This window comes from Vulpes lagopus, chromosome 8 (assembly GCF_018345385.1).
Source record: "Vulpes lagopus strain Blue_001 chromosome 8, ASM1834538v1, whole genome shotgun sequence".
NCBI classification, from domain to species: domain Eukaryota; kingdom Metazoa; phylum Chordata; class Mammalia; order Carnivora; family Canidae; genus Vulpes; species Vulpes lagopus.
In genome coordinates, this window is record NC_054831.1 from 33599592 (window position 1) to 33613471 (window position 13880).

Below are 13880 nucleotides of genomic sequence, written 5' to 3' on the forward strand. Positions count from 1 at the left end.
CACTGACAACATTCAGTGAAAAATTAGGAGAAACACAAAAAATCAAGAAAAACTACCTTTCATCAAGAGACAAAGCAATTAACAGATAACCCATATGTTAGAACTATCAGACAGGAAACTTAAAGTAACTATGATTCAGTATGTTAAATGCTCTATTGACAAAGTGAACAAATGAGGACTTGTAGCAGAGGCCTGGAAAGTATAAAAAAGGAACTAACAGAAATGCAAGAAATAAAAATGACAATGACAAAAGTAAAACTGGCTCTGACAGTGTGGGAGCCAGGCTCTAAGACAGCCCCCAGTGATCCCTGTTTCCTGGTATGGATGCCCTTCTACAGTTCCCACCCATAATGCACAGGCCTGACCTGTGTACCTATAGGACGCTGTAAAAATGACCATATGTGGCTTTTGAGATTTAGGTCATAAAAGTTATTGCAGCTTTTACCATGTACTCTCAGAGATCACTCGTCTGGGGAAGCCAAATGCCACAACCCAAGGACATTCAAGCATACCTATAGGGAAGTCTTCAGGGGGAGGAACCACAGTTTCCTATCAATTAATTTGGCAGCCATTCAGGATGGAATGATCCATCTTGCAAATGAACCCTCCAGCCTTCCCAAGTCTTAGATGATACCAACCCTGGCCAAGGTCTTAACTGAAATATCAAGAGAAACTCCAAGCAAGAATCACTCAGCCAAAGCACTCCCAAGATAATATAGATTTATGGTTGTTTTAAGCTACTCAGTTTTCGGGTAATTTGTTACACAACAATATATAACTAATACAGACAGTCTCATTAGAAGACTCTATTCAATGAAATGAAATATAGTTCAGTAAAAATTACCCAAACTAAAACACAGAGAAAATAAGCTGGGGGAAAAAAAAACAGAACAGAGCATCTAAAAGTTGTAGAAAAATATGAAATACTCTAATACACACATAATTGGAACCCCAAAAGAAGAATGAGGCACAAAAAAATTGAAGAGAAAAATGACCAAGATATTCCTAAAATGAACATAAAATCACATATCCAAAAAAAAAAAAAAATCACATATCCAAGAAGCTCAGAACACCAAGTAGGAGAGATAACACACACACACACACACACACACACACACACACACACACTCCTAGACACATCATATTCAAACTGCTAAAAACTAAATATGTGAAAAATATTGATATGAGGCAGAGAAAAAAGACACATTACATACAGAGAAATAAAGATAAGAGTAAAACAGACTTCTGGTCAGGAACTTTGCAAGCCAGAACACTATGGAGTGACATATTTAAAGAACTAAAGAAAAAGGCATCAACACAAAATACTATCAAGAAAAAAATCATTTTAGGGCAGCCCGGGTGGCTCAGTGGTTCAGCGCCGCCTTCAGCCCAGGGCATGATCCTGGAGACCCAGGATTGAGTCCCACGTTGGGCTCTCTGCATGGAGCCTGCTTCTCTCTCTGCCTGTGTCTCTGCCTGTGTCTCTGCCTCTCTCTCTCTCTCTCTCTCTCTCTCTCTCTCTGTGTATGTGTGTGTGTTTCTCATGAATAAATAAAATCTTCAAAAAAAAAAAGAAAAAAATCATTTTAAAAATTGAGAAAAAATAAAGGCTTTCTCTGATAAAAGCTGAGAGAATTATTTACCAGCAGACTTGGAACCTTAAAGGAAGTCTTTCGGACAAAGGGTACATGATTCCAAGAGAAATCTGGATTTATAGACACAAAAAAAGTAATTATGCTGCAATAGTGAAAATGCAGATAAATACAAGTTTTAATTTAATTGTTCTAAATGTTAGTTGTATGTATAAAGAAAAAGCAGTGGCACTATAGTTGGTGTCTTGGCATGTGCAAAGAAGAATCTATGACACTAGCACAAAAGATGGAAGGAATTGGAGTATACTGTTGAAAGGTCCTTACACAATCCATGAAGGTAAACTATGGCTAATTTTAAAATATCATCAATCCTATGATAATCACCGAAATGTATTTTTGAGAGTTGTAAATAATGGGCCAATCATGGAAATAAACTGGAATAATTAAAAATATTCAATCTAAAAGGCAGCTAAGCAAAGGGTTGGGGAGAATAAAAAACAAGTGGAATACATAGAGGGGAAGGGGAAGAATGTGGCAGGGGAGGAGGACCCTAGGCTCACCTCATCCACAAATACAGCTAGATAACAACGAAATCATCCTAAACACCCCAGAAATCAACCTGAAGACTGGTAGAACAAATTCCACAACTAAAGGTAGAGAAGAGGGCAAATCAAAGAAGGTCATAAGTGTGGAGATGGGGTTTAGGGGAGAAATGGATCACAGATGCTGCAGAAGAGGGAGCCTTGGTCTCAGAGAAGAAGGGTGAGAGAGAGACAGACAAGCACATAGCAGAACACACAAGGAGAACATTTCCCCATAGCCACTGGCTTAGAAAGCAAGAGGGGCTGAATTTCATCAGTTCTTCACTGGAGAGGTTTAAAGCCTAAGTTCTAAGGGGCTCCAGGAGAGTCTGGTGGCAATGAGGCTACTCCTGGAAACAACCTAGGAACCTAAAACATGGAAACAGTGATCTGAAGAGCACCTGGGGCATACAGTGGGAAGATTATTTGCTCTTCTCAGAGCATGCTCCTGAGGGGCAGCATTCACAGAGACACTTCTCTCCAAACAAAGGAGCTGGCCAGTGCCACTTCCCTACCCCACCCCTCAGCATAAACACAAAGCCATCTGCAGGAAGCAAGCAGCATGGACACTGGCTACCTAACTTGCTTATACCAAGCCCCACCCCTCTGTACTCTGGTGGGACTGCCCTTCTCAGTCACACGTGCTGCAGTCCCAGCACAGTGGGCCCCTTCCCCAGAAGCACAAATCCGTGCCCATACCATATATCCTGACCAGAGAGTTTTGTAGGGCCTTACCACAGTGGAGGTGGTGACAGTTTTCATTTCACAAGCAGACCAGGACACATATTCAGGCCAGAGACCAAACACTGCCCACAACAGGCAAGGAGAGCCCGTGAAGATGACTACCTGAGGGATATAGCAGTCAGAATACAATGGCAGGGGGCGGCTGCTGTTGGTTGGGACTGTCCCGCATCTAAGGTAGGAAGATGGTGGCCACAAAGACGATGAAAAAGTCGCTGGAGTCGATCAACTCTAGGCTCCAACTGGTTATGAAAAGTAGAAGGTACGTGCTGGGGTACAAGCAGACCCTGAAAATGATCAGACACGGCAAAGCGAAACTGGCCATTTTGGCCAACAACTGCCCGCTTTGAGGAAATCTGAAATAGAATACTACGCCATGTTGGCCAAAACTGGTGTCCATCACTACAGTGGCAATAATATTGAATTGGGCACAGCATGTGGGAAATACAACAGAGTATGCACACTGGCTATCATTGGTCCAGGTGATTCTGATATCATTAGAAGCAAGCCAGAACAGACTGGTGAAAAGTAAATCATGCAAAATTTTTCTTTAATAAAACTGGCCAGAGCTTGTTTTTTTAAAAAAAAAGAATACAATGGCAGGGTGCACACAGCCACACTGCGGACACTTGCTGAAGTGCCAGGTCCTGGGCACCACATGAACTCTTTGGCATAAAAAGCCATTACTTTCAGGAGTGGGAGACATAACTGGCTTTTCTAACATACAGAAGCAGGCAGAGACTTAGACAGAATGAGAAGAGAGAGGAATTTATCCCAAATGAAAAAATAAGAGAAGGCCACAGCCAGGAATCTAAGCAAAACAGATATAAATAACATGTCTCATGGAGAATTTAAAGCACTGATCATAAGGATACTCACTGGACTTGAGAAAAAAAATGGAAAACAATAGTGAGACCTTTTTACAGAGATAGAAGAGTTAAGAAATAATATAAGATAAATGATAAAAATTAAGATAATTCAGAAATGAAGACTGCAATAAATGAGATTAGAAATATGCTTGATGCAATAAACAGCAGACTGGAAGAAGCAGAGGAATGAATTAATGCCCTATAAAACAAAGTAATGGAAAGCAATGAAGTTGAACAAAAGAGAGACAGAATTATGCAAAATGAGAATAGACTAGGAAACTCAGTGACTCCATCAAATGTAGTAACATTTGTATTATAGGAATTCCAGAAGAAGAAGAAGAGAGAGAAAAGGGAGCAGAAATCTTATATGAAGAAATAATAGCTGAAAACTTCCCTAATCTAGGGAAGGAAGCAGATATCCAGATGCAGGAGGGACAGAAAACTCCAATAAAATCAGCAAAAGCAGATCCACACCAAGACATTATAATTAAACTGGCAAAATATAGTGATAAGGAAACAAATCTTAAAAGAAAGAAGACAAAATAAGATAGTTACTTGTAAGGGAAAACCCATAAGCAGATTTTTCAGGGACTCTCCAATCCAGAAAGGACTAGCATGATATATTCAAAGTGCTGAGTGAGAAAATCTCCAACCAAGAATACTCTATCCAACTAGGCTAAGATTCAAAACAGAAGGATAAATAGATTTCACAGACAATCACAAATTAAAGTAGTTCATGACCATTAAACAAGCCCTGCAAGAAATACTAAGGGGGACTCAGAGAGTGGAAAAGAGAGACCAAAAGTGACAGTATAAAGGTAGGAAACACGAAAGCAGTAAAAATGAATGTTTCTATAAGAAACCAGTCAAGGAACTCACAAAATAAAAAGATGTAAAACATAACAACATATACCTAAAACATGAAGAGGACAAGAAGAATTGGTTCAAACTTAAACGACCATCAATTTAATATAGACTGGTATATGCAGAAGAGGTTATATAACTGCAGGTCGAAAGTGAGCAGATGAAGAAATATTTATAATGCAAAAATATTTATAATGCAAAATATTTATATATTTATATATAAATATAAATATTTATAATGTCTTTTGACATTTATAATGTCAAAAGAAAACCAGAGTAGCAATATTTATATCAGAAAACTAGACTTTAAAACAAAGGTTGTAACAAGAGATAAAGAAGGGCACTATATAAAGGGGAAAGAAGATAAAACACTTGCAAATATTTTTCACACAACATGGGAGCACCCAAATACATAAATAGTTAATAACAAGCATAAAGGAACTAATATATAATAATAGTAGGGGACTGTAATGTCCCACATACATCAATGGACAGATCACCTAAACACGAAATCAACAAGGAAACAATGGCTTTGAGTGAAACATTTAGATTTAACAGATATATTCAGAACATTCCATCCTAAAACATCAGAATACACATTCTTTTCAAGTGCACATGGAATATTCTCCAGAATAGATCACATATTGGGCCACAAAACAGGCCTCAACCAATTCAAAAAGACTGAAAAGCCATACCATACATACACCTTTTCTGACCACAACACTTTGAAACTAGAAGTCAACCACAAGAAAAAATCTGGAAAGACCACAAATAAATAAAGGTTAAATAACATGCTACTAAACAATGAATGGGTCAACCAAGAAATAAAAGAAGTTAAAAAGGACATGAAAACAAGAGGATTCAAAACCTCTGGGATGCAGCAAAAGCAGTTCTAAGAAGTATATAGCAATAAAGGCCTACCTCAAGAAGCAAGAAAAATTTCAATCTAATATTACACCTAAAGGAGGCAGAAAAAGAACAACAAACAAAGCCAAAACCCAACAGAAGGAAGGAAATAATACAGATCAGAGCAGACATAAATGATAACTATATCATTTATATAAAATAATCTGTTCTATTAAAAAATCAATAGAACAGATCAATGAAACCAGGAGGTAGTTCTTAAAAAAAACCAAAACCAAAAAAAAAAAAAAAACAATGAAACCAGCAAACCTCTAGCCAGGCTTATCAAAAAGAAAAAAGAAAGGACCCAAATGAGACAGGAGAAATAACCAACATCACAGAAATATAAGCAACTATAAGAGATTATTACAAAAAACTATATGTCGACAAATTGAACAACCTAGAAGAAATGGATAAATTCCTAGAAGAATATAAATTACCAAAACTGAAACAAGGAAAAATAGAAAATCTGAACAATCAGCAAAGAAATTGAGTCAGTAATCAAAAAACTCCCAATAAACAAAACTCCAGGGCCAGATGGCTTCAGACGTAAACTCTAGCCAACATTTAAAGAACAGTTAATACCTATTGTTCTCAAACTATTCAAAAAATAGAAGAAGAAAACTTCCAAATTTGTTCTGTGAAGCCAGCATTAATTACCCTGATACGAAAACCAGATAAAGACACCACTAAAAAAGAGAACTATAAGCCAATATCTCTGAAGAACATAGATGCAAAAACCCTCAACAAAATACCAGCAAACTGAATCCAACAATACATGAAAAAAATCATTCATGGGGTGCCTGGGTGGCTCAGTCAGATGAGCATCCAACTCTTGATCTCAGCTCAGGTCATGAATTCAGGCCCTGCATTTGGCTCCATGTCTATTAAAAAAAAAATCCTTCACCATAATCAAGTGGGATTTATTCCTGGGTTGCAACCGTGGCTCAATATTCACAAATCAACCAATGAAATATGTCACATTAATAAGAGAAAGGACAAGAACCATATGATCATTTCAATAGATGCAGAAAAAGCATTTGACAAAGTATAACATCCGTTCATGATAAAAACCCTCAACAAAGCAGATTTAGAGGGAACATATCTCAACATAATAAAGGCCACATATCAAAACCCACAGCTAACAACGTCTTAAATGGGGAAAAACTGAGAGCCTTTCATCTATAGTCAAGACAGGAATGTCCACTCTCATCATTTTTATTCAACATAGTACTGAAAGTCCTAGCCATAGCAATCAGACAACAAAAAGAAATAAAAGGCATGCAAATCGGCAAGAAAGTAAAACTTTCACTATTTGCAGATGACACTCTATATAGAAAACCCAAAAACTGTCCAAAAAAACTGTTAAAACTTGGGACATCTGGGTGGCTCAGCGCTTTAGTGCCTGCCTTCAGCCCAGGGCATGATCCTGGAGTCCCAAGATCAAGTCCCACATTGGGCTCCCTGCATGGAGCCTGCTTCTCCCTCTGCCTATGTCTCTGCCTCTCTCTCTCTCTCTCTCTCTATCTATCTATCTATCTATCTATCATGAATAAATAAATAAAATCTTTAAAAAAAATTTTTTTTTAACTGTTAAGACTGATAAACGAATTCAGTAAAGGCACAGGATAGAAAATCAATGTACAGGGATCCCTGGGTGGTGCAGCGGTTTGGCGCCTGCCTTTGGCCCAGGGCGTGATCCTGGAGACCCGGGATCGAATCCCACATCGGGCTCCCGGTGCATGGAGCCTGCTTCTCTCCCTCTGCCTATGTCTCTGCCTCTCTCTCTCTCTCTGTGACTATCATAAATAAATTTAAAAAATAAAATAAAATCAATGTACAGATATCTGCTGTGTTTCCATATGCCAATAATGAAACCACAGAAAGAAAAATTAAGAAATCAGTCCCATTTCCAGCTGTACCAAAAATAATAAGATACACAGGAATGAACCTAACCAAAGAGTTGAAAGACCTGTACTCTGAAAACTATAAAACGCTGATGAAAAAAATTGAAGACAACACAAAGAAATGGAAAGGCATTCCATGCTCATGGATTAGAAAAACAAACATTGTTAGAATTTCTATACTACCCAAAGCAATCTACACATTTAATGCAATCCCTATCAAAACACCAACAGCATTTTTCACAGAACTAAACAAATAATTCTACAATTTGTATAGAACTATAAGAGACCCCAAAAATCCAAAGCAATCTTGAAAAAGAAAAGCAAACTTAGAAGCATCCCAATTCCAGACTTCAAGTCATATTACAGAGCTGTCATAATCAAAACAGTATGGTACTGGCACAAAAGTAGATACAGATCAGTGGAACAGAATAAAAAATGAATCCACGATTATATAGCCAGTTAATCTTCAACAAAGCAGGAAAGAATATCCAACTGGAAAAAGACTCTCGTCAATAAATGATGTTGGGAAAACTGGACAGCACATGCAAAAGAATAAAAGTGAACCATTATCTTTCACCATACACAAAAATAACTCTCAAAATGGATTAAAGACCTAAATGTAAGACCTGAAACCATAAAAGTCCTTGAAGAAAGCACAGGCAGTAATTTCTCTGACATTGGCCACAGTAACTTTTTTTTAGATATGTCTTTTGTTTCTAGGGAAACTAAAGCAAAAATAGACTTTGGCGGGGGGCGCCTGGGTGGTTCAGCGGCTGAGCATCTGCCTTCGGCTCAGGGCGTAATCCAGGATCCAGGAATCAAGTCCCACATCAGGCTCTCTACAAGGAGCCCGCTTCTCCCTCTGTCTATGCCTCTGCCTCTCTCTGTGTCTCTCATGAATAAATAAATTTAAAAAATTTAAAAAGACCTTGGGGGGCAGCCCTGGTGGCCCTGAGGTTTAGCGCCGCTTTCCACCACCCCCCGCCCCCGGGGGGGCGTGATCCTGGAGACGGAGATAGAGTCCGACATCAGGCTCCTTGCACGGAGCCTGCTTCTCCCTCTGTCTGTGTCTCTGCCTCTTTCTCTCTGTGTCTGTCGTAAATAAAAATAAATAAATAAATAAAAATAAAAGACCTTGGGGACTACATCACAATAAAAATTTGTGCACAGCAAAGGGAACAATCAGGTTGTTTTTAGCTTTGAGAAAAGATATTTGCAAATGACACATGTGATAAAGGGTTAGTATCCAGAAATATAAATCCAAATATAGATCCAAATATGGATCCAAAGTATATAAAACACTCAAAAAACAAATAATCCAATTTTAAAAATGAGCAGAAGATATGAATAGACATTTTTCCAAAGAAGACATTAAAATGATAACAGACACGTGAAAAGATGCCAACATCACTGATCATCAGGGAAATACAAATTAAAGCTACAATGAGATACCACCTCACACCAGTCAGAATGACTAAAATTAACAAGTTAGGCAACAACAGGTATTTGTGAGGATGCAGAGAAAGGGGAACCTCTTACAGGGTTGGTGGGAATGCAAACTGGGCCAGCCACTATGGAAGACAGTATGGAGGTTCCTCAAAAAGTTAAAAACAGAGCTACTCTATGACCCAGCAGTTGCACTACTAGGTATTTACCCAAAAGATACAAAAATACTAACTTGATGGGATACATGCATCATGATGTTTATAGAAGCATTATTTACAATAGCCAATTATGTAAAAAGCCCAAGTATCCATCGATTGATAAATGGATAGAGAAGATGTTTTTTATATATACAATGGAATGCTAGTCATAAAAAAGAATGAAATCTTGACATTTACAATGACAAGGATGGAGTTAAAGAATATTATGCAAAGCCAAATAAGTCAGAGAAAAACAAATATCATATGATTTCACTCATATGTGGAATTTAAGAAACAAAGCAAATTAGCAAAGGATAAAAAGACAGAGAGGCAGACCAAGAAAGAGACTCTTAACTATAGAAAACAACTGATAGTTAACCAGAGGGGAGGGAGGAGGAGGGTGGGTGAAACAGGTGATGGGAAGTGAGGAAAACACCTGTTGTGATGAGCACCAGATGATGTATGGAAGTGCTTAATCACTATATTGTACACCTGAAACTAATACTACACTATACGTTAACTAACTGGAATTTAAAAACTTTTTTAAAAATCAAATGGAAAACAATAAGGTAGATTTTAATACACTTGCATCAATAATACATTAAATTTAATGGACTAAACATGCTAATTAAAAGACAGTCTGTGAGATGTGATAAAAAGGTGAGACTCAACTATATGCCTGGTTTGAATTAATTGAGAAAAAATCCATATTAGAGTGAAGACTTCAACACTTTTCTCTCAGTGATAGAATAAGTGGAGGGAAAATTCATTAGAGTGGAAAAGACATGAATAACACTATCAAGCAACTTGACCTAATTGATAGAGTTCACCCAGCAAAGGAACAGACGTTTTTTTCAACTTCACCAAAAGAGATCATTAATGCATCTCAATAAATAAAAGGAGATGAAATATTGTAAAGTATGTTTTGGGATCATAATGGAGTTAGACTAGAAATTAATAACAGAAAGCTATCTGGAAAACTCCCCAGATTTGTATGTTAAACAACCCACTTTTCTTTAATCCATGAGTGAAAGTGGAGGTCATAAGGGAAATTAGGAAATATATGGAATATTAGGAAAAGGCAAAACTATAGGAACAAAAAAACAGATGCCTGTTTGCTAGAGCATGGGGAAGGCAAGAGAAGACTGGCCACAAGGGGAAGAAGAGTATTCTATGCACTAATGGAGACGTTCTCAAGTTTGAACATGCTGGTGTCTACTTGGTTATATGCACTTGTCAAAATACATAGTACTGATTACGTTAAAGCTGGTGAATTTTATTACATGTAAGTCATACCTCAGTATACCTGAGTTCACAAATTTTTCTTTTAAAAAAATGCACAGAACAGGAAATGAAATTCAAGTTTTCAGGTACACTCCTGTACATTTTCAGTGTTGGCTGCCCTACATGCCCTTCACTACACGAGCACCCCACACCTACACCATTCCTACTGAGAGGATTATTCTGAGCCTCAGTGAGCCAAGACCAAAGGTCCAACAAGCTTGCATCCTTTAAGAGAACATAAAGTTAAAAGTGGTGTCAGTGTTTATGAATACTGCATTTTGTAATTACTGACAGTCTGAAAGTCCTCATCAAAATGATTGGTGTCCTCTAAATTTTAAAGGTAAAAGTTCAGATACAAATTCTGCTTATCCACACTGATGATTTAATTTTTACTTCCAGATTGCAGCAGTTGTCCTTGATTTTGTATAAGGAAAATCCATTTAAACTCCCTAATTCTATAAGCCATTCCCATGGCCCCTACCAGCTACTTCAATCTCAAGTCTTAAGTTCCAGAGATCAGATAAAGTTTCTGTACCACAGCTAATGAGCCTTAATGTTCTTTCAGAGCTAGTCAAAGCTTTAGACAGGCTTTTCAAAATAAACTTATTTTTCCAGCATGGTGGATTTTCTTGCTAGGCAAGATTTGATTTCCAAATTGTGCTAAGTTCTAGAAATTCAGGTTTCATTCTTATATGCTCCCACATTTCAGCACACAATTAAGGAACTTTCTGATCCATGCCCCCACCCTCTGGGGCTTGAGTAGAAGACAAATCTACCACAGAGAGAGTTACACTCACATTTCTGGGGCTTTGACCCTTGGGGACTTAATAAATCCTACAGTGGGACTTTTTGTAGTTGAACAACTGTGTGCCAAGCAATGTGGTTTTGCTTACCTATTATTTCACAAATTCTGCCCTCTGCTTTAGAACAATTCCCAAAAGTAATGATAATTTTCTTTTCGTAAGTAAAATGTACAAATAGCCTAGATTAATTTTTCTACATTATGAATTTTTCCTTTTATAAATTGGAAAGCAGGATTATAAGAACTGACATGGGTACAGTTAGAAAAGTCTATAGGCATTAAGCTAAGGCAAGACCATGAGGCTTGGGAAAGGGTAGACACCTGACAGATGGTATTTTGTAACTTCACCTTTAATGATATTCTTAGATGGAAGGTTCTTTCGGGTTAGATATCATCCAATAAACATAACAATTATTTTAAGTACAAAAATTTTACTTCTGTCTGATAGAATCTCGGGCAAATCACACAGCAAGAAGGGCTCTAAGTTTTAAACAAAAATCATGATATAAAATTCTATTTACAGTATAACATCACGTATGTTAGAGAAAGGGAAGAAATAGGAGAAATGAAAAGAAATACAAATATACCAAAATGTGAAGACATTTTTGGAATAATGGACCTATACATGATTTTCCTAAACTTTCTTCACTCTTTATTCTTCAAAATATATTTTTAGCATTCTTAGATTGTTAGAAACCTAATGTAATTTAACAAACACATGACATAACGTTAGGCAGGTTTTGATTTGGGGGGGTCTATTTACTTACTATTTGATAAACATAAGGTGAAATTGATATGCATTAGTTGTGAAATTTGGAAAATCAAATGTGCCTATATCATATAAGGAAATGAGCAAACATGCCCAGGAAAAATCAATCAAAGCACTGGACAAAAATGAAATCTCAATTTTTTTCTTACCTGTTCTTTCCTTCTGATTGATTTCACTGTCCTACTGAACACCTTCCTTGGAGGATTCTAATCAGGATATAGAATGAAACCCAAACTCTTTATTTCTTTAAGAGAACACTTAAATAGTACTATGTGTCATGCATTACTCCAACCATTTTATAAATGTTCATTTCATCTAAATAAGTCTTCAGCTTGGCATTCCAAGCATTCCCCACTTAGCTTCCACTTCCAGCCTTTTTCCACCTCCCTAATGGCCCTGTGACTCGGCCTCACGATTCTACTCTGGTTGTCTAAAACACACTAACAGGCACCTCTCTGTTCATCTCCTTCTGAGACAAAGTCTATTCCCCAAAATCCCACTTGTCAAAGGCCAAAGCAGGCTCAAATCCTACCTTCATCAAACGTTCCTAAAGCCTCCAGCTCAGATCTGTGCCCCTCTCCATTACTCTGTGGTACTAGAAAAGACCATGTAAACTCTACTAGGTTTATTTCCTGTAAGAGATTATGTTCTTCAGAAATTACTGGTCTTTACTATATTCCTCTCCCTATATTGCCTGACTCAGTGTTGTTCTGCATAATAGATGCTGCTCAACATGTAAATGCCATATAAATACATTCAATCTATAAAATAAAGACAGACCTTAAAGAGCAATTTTCAATACTATGCACAGAACATATATTGCCCCTCATCATTTATTATCCAAATTAGATACAAAAGGTCACATTATTAAATTCCTTAATTTTTTAAAGCATTTTCTATGTGCCAAGTGTGGTGGCTAAGCATTTCACATGTATTAGAACTTAGAATATTCTCCAAAAATTATCTCATAAAAGACTCACTTTATATTCAAGTCATTACAAAGTTCTATTATGAAAGGCTCTCCAGTTCTTGAAAAATAATACACTGTTTGTGGAAGACACATTCTCCTGAACTAATTCAATCATGGTAGCATAGAAATCTTTTGATAAAATCTATTTTTCAATGGGACCAGGAGACAAAGAAATTTAACATAGACATTTGAATTATTCCTGGGGCATGACTTCACAAGTGCTAGTGCTAGAAAATTTGCAAGTAAACTTTGTAAAGATCACTTTAAAACAAAAAAAGTAACATAGCCAGTTGTTATGTGGAGGAACCACAAGCATACTACCACAGAGAGAAAAAAAACACCTTTAGAGTCAAACCTTGAGAATTAGTAGTTGAGGCTGGAGATAAATTTCTTTTTTTTTAAAAGATTTATTTATTTATTTATGATAGACATAGAGAGAGAGAGAGAGAGAGAGAGGCAGAGACACAGGAGGAGGGAGAAGCAGGCTCCATGCCGGGAGCCCAATGCGGGACTCGATCCCGGGACTCCAGGACTGCGCCCTGGGCCAAAGGCAGGTGCCAAACCGCTGAGCCACCCAGGGATCCCCTGGAGATAAATTTCTAATCTCATGTCATATGTGGGTTTTAAAAAGCTTTGCACAGCAACATCTCAGGAAAGCAACAATGATGTGCTCTGGAAAACTGTTTAGAAAAGCAGCTCAAAAGCATCACTCTACTGAAGACAAAGACACCTGACTCAGAGACACTTGTTAAGAGTTTGAACAGAAGTTTTTTGGGGGGCACCTGGCTGGCTCAGCTGGCTAAGCAACTGACTTTAGCTCAGGTCATGATATCAGGGTCTTGGGATCAAGTCCCACATCAAGCCCCATGTTGGGTCACATGGCCCTATCTAGCTCTGCACCCAGCGGGGAGTCTGCTTGTCCCTCTCCCTCTGCCCCTCTCCCTTCTCATGCTCT

General features: G+C 37.6%; 1 protein-coding gene and 1 pseudogene across 1 annotated transcript in view; one reads left to right on the forward strand and one right to left on the reverse strand.

Annotated features, from left to right (window-relative positions):
* Positions 1-13880, reverse strand: part of CRYL1 (crystallin lambda 1) — a 138319-nt gene that overhangs the window by 91142 nt on the left and 33297 nt on the right. The window lies entirely within an intron of this gene.
* LOC121496634 lies at positions 1560-3491 on the forward strand (annotated as a pseudogene).